This window comes from Myotis brandtii, unplaced genomic scaffold (genome assembly GCF_000412655.1).
Source record: "Myotis brandtii unplaced genomic scaffold, ASM41265v1 scaffold621, whole genome shotgun sequence".
NCBI classification, from domain to species: domain Eukaryota; kingdom Metazoa; phylum Chordata; class Mammalia; order Chiroptera; family Vespertilionidae; genus Myotis; species Myotis brandtii.
Window position 1 is genome coordinate 4,095,362 of NW_005370372.1, and position 8,229 is coordinate 4,103,590.

The 8,229-nt window shown below is 44.1% G+C and overlaps 1 non-coding gene across 1 annotated transcript; it reads left to right on the forward strand.

Annotated features, from left to right (window-relative positions):
- Positions 1 to 2,457: 2,457 nt before the first annotated feature.
- Positions 2,458 to 2,529, forward strand: TRNAC-GCA. Its single transcript has one exon. It is a non-coding gene; the product is annotated as a tRNA-Cys (tRNA).
- Positions 2,530 to 8,229: the final 5,700 nt, after the last annotated feature.

The window sequence follows — 8,229 nt, forward strand, 5'->3', positions numbered from 1 at the left end:
TTTTTCAATATGGAAACCAGTTATTTCAGTACCATATGTTGAATAATTTGGTACTTTCCCCACTAGTTTGTGACTCCATTTTCAATATATATAGGGGGACCATATATTTATCATCCAGGAAGCTTTTGAGGGTGAAAGGAAATGCTTTTTCTATTTATGCTGGGACCACAAGCATAAACTGAGCACTTAATGTCCCACGGCAGGAGAAAATGGATATGTCCCAGCTCAACAGAGAGCAGATTCACCCTTCCTCAGCCTCTGTTCTTCTGGCCCCTCAACAGACCAGATGACGCCCACCCACATTGGTGAGGTCCATCTTCTTTATGCTAATCTCTTCCAGAAACACCCTCACAGACACACTTGGAAGTTATGTTTTACCAGCTCTCTGGGCATCCCTTCTTCCATTCAAGTCGACACATAAAATTAATCATCACAGTTTCCCTTTTCATATACCAAGTTCCCACATATGCATGGGCCACATGTCTTGTTCCGTTCATTTGTCTATCTATTCCTACACTCACTAGTTTGATTACATTAACTTTGTAAGTCTTGCCATGTGGCAGAACATGTCCGACCTTGTTTTCATACCTTAAATTGTCACCGCTGGTCTTAAACCTCTGTTTTTTTCAAGTTCTAATAGAGTCCTTTTCAATCTTTGCTGAAATTACAATGAACCACATGGTTGAATTGAAGAGGATTGGCATTCTTATAATATTGAGTTCCCCACCCATGACTATGGAGTCATCTCCATTAATTCAGGTTTCCTTTATAGCCTTCAGCAAAATTATTTTATAATTTTGTCAATAAAGAACTTATGTTACTTTATTTCTAGTTACCTTATGATTTTTGTTTTTGTTATTAAGAGGATTTTTACCCTAATTCATCATCTAGCTGGTTACTGCTGGTTTATGAGGAATGATACTCATTTTTGTATTTTGATTTTGCATTGAGCAATGTAGCTGAACTATCTTGGTTCTAATGATTTTTCTCTACTTTTAGTGTTGGCAATCATAGTATCTACTAATCAGGACAGTTTGTCTCTTTTCAATCCTTCCTTTCTTTTCATTTTCTTGTTTTCTTATAGAGGCTAGGACCCTCCATACAATATTGAATAGTAAGGGTGATGATAGGCCTCCATGTTTATGAATCTAACAGGACTGCTTCTCATGTATTGTATTTGCTGGAGGTTCATGGGGGGTTCTACTCATCAAGTTAAGGAAATTTATTTCTATTCTTAACTTGCTATGAGGTTGTTGTTTTTTTTAAAATCATGATTCGTTATTGAACTTTATCAATTTTCTCCTTACCTATTGAGTTGATGTGCTTAGTCTCCTGTCATATACAGGGTGGGGGGAAAGTAGGTTTACAGTTGTGAATATTTGAAACAGTTTGTTCTTGTATTATTACTTATTAATTACTGTATTGTTTTCCATACAAACTATTGCATCCCCTAATAACAAGGTGTTATTTTATAGGCTGGACAAGCAGCCAGTAACATGGTAGCAGGTTGATTATGTTGGAAACATGATGGAGGGAGCAACGATTGGTTCTCACTGGAATAAGTACTTATTTAGAATTTAGATTATAGTTTTAGAGTGAAATATGTTCCCTGCATAACAAAGTAATGAGATAAGTAAACTGCACAGGAATGAGCAAAGGCCTCCCCTTTTGCCTTGATCTTCCATTGCGTAGCTCAGTGCCCTCTGTGGTCTCCCTAATGTGAATATCACTGGTCTTGGATGCCATGTAACATACCCCTGAGGTTACTGTCCTACCTCTAAATCCTTGGTGTCTTTAGGGCCTGGTGCCTTTCAGGAAGGACTGGTGTGTGTCCTCACCATGTGAATGAAGGTCTGCGGAGAGAAATGGGCACGTGGACTCCCCTGCTGTGGGGCAGAGGGAAAGAGGGACCTCTGCCCACAGACCGTGGGCTGGTGGTAGGGGGCTGTGGGCCTCACCCTAGTTCCTGGTTTGTTTTCCCAGGATTCAGGGGTCTCTGCTACTCTAGTGCTGTCTCCCCTGGGTTCAGCCAAGACCCTAGGAGATGGCCCCGGCAGGGACTAGGCCAGGGAGAGGAGGCAGGAGTGCAGAGTGAAATATGTGAAGAAGCCAGAAGGGAGGATAAGGAAGGGGTGAAGCAAGGAGGGGACGGGGTGGCAGTGAGGCTGGGAGGATGGGGCAGAGCTGAGGGAGGAGGGAAGGAAGGCAGGATCTGGGGACTCAGGTTCTCAAACCTGGTGCTGCCCTACAGGAGCTAGAGTGAAAACATGTCTGTGAGAAAAGGGAAGGGTCTCTGGGGAATGGAAAGGTGAGCTCATGGCCAGAGAGGGATCTCCAGTCAGTCTGTGATGGGTCCAGTTTCATCAGCCAACCAGGAATGAATAGAACTTACTGTACACTATGGAATGTTTGGGTTACACAGGTGAAGTAAGGTAAGGAGGAGTTTTTACTATGCAAGGGGGTGTAGCTCAGGGGTAGAGCATTTGACTGCAGATCAACAGGTCCCCAGTTCAAATCCGGGTGCCCCCTGGTGGCAACTTGCTTTATTGCCAAATACAGATAAATGACCTTGATACCACGTTCTACTAAATAGCAATGTCTTTAGTGGGGTTTTGTGTGCTCTGCACCCCTTTGCTCTGGGCTGGGCCATTTGTATCAGTCTGGGGCAATCAGGAGACAGAAACCATATTTAAACCGGGGAAGTTTAATATAAATAATTATTGTGCTATAAAAGGAGAGTAATTACAAAGGTTCAAAGAAAACTCTAAAGGTACCTCTGAAGTGAGGGCCCCAAGCAAGAACAAACTTAGAAGGGTGACCCTTCCCCAAAGCTAGGATTCAGACCTCATCAGGGAAGGTGCGGTTGCAGCTCACCCGCCAGTTGCCCCAGCCAGACCTGTTCACAATTGCCAGACAAGAGGAAGCAGCCTTCAGGGACACAGGTGAGCCACTTGGAAGTGTGAGGACTGGAGTGTGCAGTGTCCACACCTGGAGGGCATGGGAGCCAGATCTTGGCCGAGGCAAGCCCAGGCTGCCACGTGGGTGCATAGAGGGAGTTGGGGTGGGGAGCATGGAGGTGGTCAGCAGTCCAGTGGAGCTGCAAGGCCACAAAGGGACTTCCTTCTCTGGGTGTATGCCTGGGGTGCTGTAACTGTAGTCAGCTGGCCAGCTTAATAATTGGAGCTGCCAGGCCACAAAGGGGCTTCCTTCTCTGGGTGTGTGCCTGGGGCAGGGCATCACCATGTGTCCTCACACGCCTGCACCACTGACCAAGCACAGCAGGAGCCAGGGAGGATGGAAGAACGTGCAGCTAGAACTAGGAGAGAAGCCCCCTCTTTTGTGCAACATCTCTCCAGCGTCCTCTACTGACAACTGTTAACATTGCTCTCTCTTAAAGGAGAAATACTGAAAGAATCAGTCTATTAGAGCCAAAATGGAAGGGTGAGCTTAGAGAGGAGAGTCAATACATTGATAACTGGCACACCGTGTGACTTGTTTTGGCCAATAGGATGTTAGCAGATGTGATACTTGCAGAGTTGGGTTTGCTCTGCATACTTCCACCATCACTGTGAGATGTGCTTACCCTGTATGCTGCTCTCCTTTAGCCGGGGCCTCAGCGTGGAACATGGCTCAACCCTGAGCCCAGCTCCCCAAGAGGAACCAAGGCCAGTTAGACCTGCAGCTTGTAGCTGACCCACCCAGGCAAGCCCAACCTAGATCAGCTGATTCCCATTCAACCTGCAAACCCACGGGCATGAGAATAAATGCTTATCGTTGTGTGTCATCACTTTTGGGGGTGGCTTATTATGCAATGTTATTGTGAATAAGACTAACAAATACTGAAATTGATTGGTAGAAGGGGCTCCTGAAGTGACAAAATATTAAAATACATGTAATGGCTTCATGATGAAGCAGTGGGTGGCAAGGAAGCTGTTAGTCTGCAGGGAAAATAGCAAGGACAGGAAAAACAGCCTCAAGATAACCTAGAAAGCAGCAAAGATATTATAGAGTTGGGAATAAGCTACTTCAAGGCAAAATGTTGAATGCACGAGCTATTTGTCACAGGCTGTTTTTGACAAGGTGCTACAAAAAAAATCTGAGTTCATAAGAGAACTTAGTGGTTTGTAATTAGAATTTAGAAGCAATATACATAGCTCAGAAATGGAGTAGTTGGAAAAATGAAACCATTCTCTTCAAAAAAAAAGGTGAGGCCATTGTTATATCACTTTAGGAAAAAGCCAAAATCCAGAGCCTTCCCCTAAGACATAGTCTAAGACCAAATCAAGCTTTAATGCGCTCATAGCTTTAATGCATTTTGTTAAGAGCACAAAAAGCATTAAGGTGGTGCCAAGTATATCCTCTCAGTTGGACAAAAGTGTTCCTAGAAAGATTAGGGCTGTGGTCTTACAGAACTGTGATGTGTCCAAATAATTATGCATGAGCTGGAGGGAGAGTATATGCCAAAAAGAATTGTGATCATGGCTTTTGATACATGGAGTAAAATACATAAGAAACCCACACATTTCTTGAGAAAGCTTTATTGACAAAACATCAACAGCTCGGGGCTAAAAGATACTGAGGCTGGGAAGTAAAAAGAACTCTGGCCAGGGTGGGAAACAAGTTGAGAAGACTGCTCAGTCAACAAAAAGGACATATTTTCCAATAATCTCTTCAGAAATTACAAAGGAAGATGATGGAAAAGTAAGACCCCTGAGAGGATGGAGCCAAGAATCACGTGGAACAATGGACTGGGAGCCAAGGCCTTAGCGAGGAACATTCCCTACTCCTGGAATGCTTGTTGTGTACCACTGACTGTTGGGGTGTTTTTTTTACGTAACGTTCTTGTGAAAGGCTGTTGTTCTTGTTGAAAGGCTGGCATCTAGAAGGAGGCTCGGGCTGTAGCCAAAGGTAAAGAAGGCATGGCAGTTTCATTTGCATACCCAATCTCTATAACTGAATGTGCTTCCCCTTTTGTCCAATGTAAATGTTGATTGCAGTAAGTCTGCTCCTGTACCCTCTTTCCTTGTTTTGAGGTTCCCCAATTGTGTAAGCCTTGGCGATGGCTCTGCTGGCAGCCGCAGAAGCCAAAATGGAAGGTTATTTTCTTCCTCTATCCCACTGGCACTTCTGGCCAAACAGGTGCCCCCGACTCGGACTACACGCAGAGACGGGGTTGGCAGCGCTGTGGGGCTGTGGTGTCCCTAGCCAGTGTACGTTGTCCAAGAGCCTGGTGGGCTGGGTTCCTTTGGCTCGATCACCCCTGCTTTGTGACCCGCATCTCCAACCTTTCCTTCAGTGCCACGAGCTCCCTGACCCGCAGACGACTGTCTCATCTTTCTCACTGGACAGAACCACTTCCTGTGTCTGCGACAATGTACCTGGGCTTCTGCAACTGGAGTGGGTTGCAGGCAAAAGACCTGAAAGGAGAGGGAGTGGGCGTGGGGTTGGTTTTCTGTCCTATTTGGAACGGAAGAAAGTGGAAACGCAGCTGATTCTTCAGGGCTGAGAATCTGGGAACTCAAGGCGCTCAGTCATAACATGGCTGAGTCATCGATCACATAGATGGCACTGCCCACGTGGGTTGGAGGCAGTTTATTCGTCTGATAGGCCCTTAAGGGATGTTTACGGCTAGCCTCCATTCTGACTGGTGAATGTCTGTGCTGTATCAGTCATTAAATATTTTGAGCATCACTCCTTCTTAGCATAAAGTTCCCACTGAAAGATAACTTTCCAGGGCCAGCTGCTGTTTCAGAACAGGACGAAAGGCTGAGCCCAGTCTGACAGCATTGGAAAGCTCAAAGACATACAATGGAAAGCTCAAGTGTCTACACGCTCTTCTGACACAAATGGAAATGGGCAGACTTCCCTATGACTACTGAATGGCAGATTGTCGGAAAACAAAGGCAGAATTGTCAAATTGCGATCCTAGTTGGGTTCACAGTCCCCCATCTCTTATATGGATTGCCACTCCAGTGACAGCCACTCCAGTGAGTTTCAGAGGATGTCAGGACACCTCCTCAAACTTCAAAGACAAGTTGCTACATCTTGCCCTCACCTTAACCTTTATTGGAGGTTTTTCCTGTTACCCAGGTAATGGTGTGAGGGATGATAAAATACTTAGATGCAAAATGTCTCTCTAAACCCTAGCTGGTTTGGCTCAGTGGATAGAGCATGGGCCTGCAGACTGAAGGGTCCCGCCTTCCGGTCAAGGGCACATGCCTGGGTTGCGGCTTGATCCCCAGTAGGGGGCATGCAGGCACCCAAACAATCATTCTCTTTCATCATTGATGTTTTTATCTCTCTCTCCCTCTCCCTTCCTCTCTGAAATCAATAAAAATATATTTTAAAAAAACACAGGGGAAAAAAAAGTCTCCCTGAGTAGTCAGGTAGAAGATGGGGGTGATTTCTAGTTGCCAAGTTCTACCTATATGTTTATATGTTTTTATATTTGTAGTAATCCCCAAAGCTCTTTTGTAATGTTTAGCTCATTAAACATTACACACTTAGGCATCTCTCACTTGAATGTCTGTGATGGCCTACCCTTTCTGCTTTTTATCCAATAACTTGAGATTTGTAATAAGAAAAACATCCTTGATACTGAGTTCAAAGGGATATTGGGCAGATGCAAAGGATGAAGAACAGGAAAACACTGAAATCCTGAAGTCCCCATTCTCTCAGACACCCAGTTGTGACAATAGCTATTTCTATGTTGTAAACACAGCAACCATTCCTATACATTTCTTGATGCAAGTGTCTCAGTAATAACCGATGTTGTACATATGGGAGGGTTTGGGGTTTTTTTGGTTTGGCTTCTCAATATCCATATCCCCCTCACAATAACATCCCAGTTTTCTTTGGCTACCGTCTGTTAGGACCAGAACCTAAGACCTTTCGTAACTATGAGGTGGGCCCGCCCAGACACTAGTGGCTCGTGCAGATGTTCTCTTCTTGGAGGTTAAGCCACGAACAAGAGACAGCACCAGAATGGCTAGTGCTGACTGTGCAGATGCAGCTCCTGACCACGCTGGCCTCACGGTGACATTGCTGTGGCAATCTCTGAGGCGGACTTCAGAATCTCTGAGGCTTACTTGGTCCCGTCTTTCCCAAGCCGTGTGCTCTGCTGCCTAGCAATTCTGTGATATGTTTTCAATCAATTCTTTTCTTAAATCAAGCGGAGTATTTTTCAGCACTTTGCAAAAATCCCCACCCACTGATACAGCTGTCTTCACCCTCTTTCTAGTAACTGGACGAACAACATGATGACACACTTGGAATGTCCAGTGGAGTAGGGACAGAAGCTTTGTAAGCAAATCTATCTGGTTCTGTGGAAATGCGAAGACGTCCCCAAACAATAAAACCATTGGAGTCACCAAAATGAGGTCAGAGACCCTGAATCAGCATGTCTCTGCCTATGAGTCCACCAGCCTGGATTCAGGGTTCTCCCTGCAAAGCATTGGGAAGAAAGCAGGTGCGATGCCGGCAGTCGAGACCTGTCTCCACTGACCCATTTCAATTCTTGTTGGAATTAGTTTATTTTCAGATAAAAGCACCTCTTGTGTAAGTGGCATAGGCAATTTGAATTGTTTATTTTTTTATTTTAGCAAAACTAAATTGGAGAAAAGCAAATAGGTTATTTCAGGGGTAATATATGTTTACAAAATGCATATAATTTTATTACAAAAATGAAAGGATTCTTCCTGTTGTATTATGTCTTTAACATTAAAAAGCCTTGATTACTTTTTTATGCAAGTAAAAATAAACTTTTAGGACACCTTTCCTAGTGGCTACATAGTATTCTCCCATACAGCTGTTACTACAATTTATTTAGCCAACCCTCCTTTTTTGGACATCTATGCAGTTTTTAATTTCCACCCTTGCAGACAACTTGCAAAGGGTCTTGTTAAAGATGCATCTCTGTTTTTCATCTGGTTTTGCTTTTAGCATAAGTTCCTGGACATGGAATTTTTACACATACATATTTTAAGCCTTTATTTGCCAAATGTCTCTCCGGAAAAGATACATGGATGTGCATTCCACCAGCAATGTCTGAAATAAATATATATATAATTTATGTTTATATATATATGTATATCTACACTAATAAAAGAGAAACATGGTAATTAGCATATGACCGCTACCCTTCCCATTGGCTAATCAGCATATCCTTATGCAAATTAACTGTCAGCCAAGATGGCGGCCGGCAGCCATGCACTGAAGCGAACATGAGGC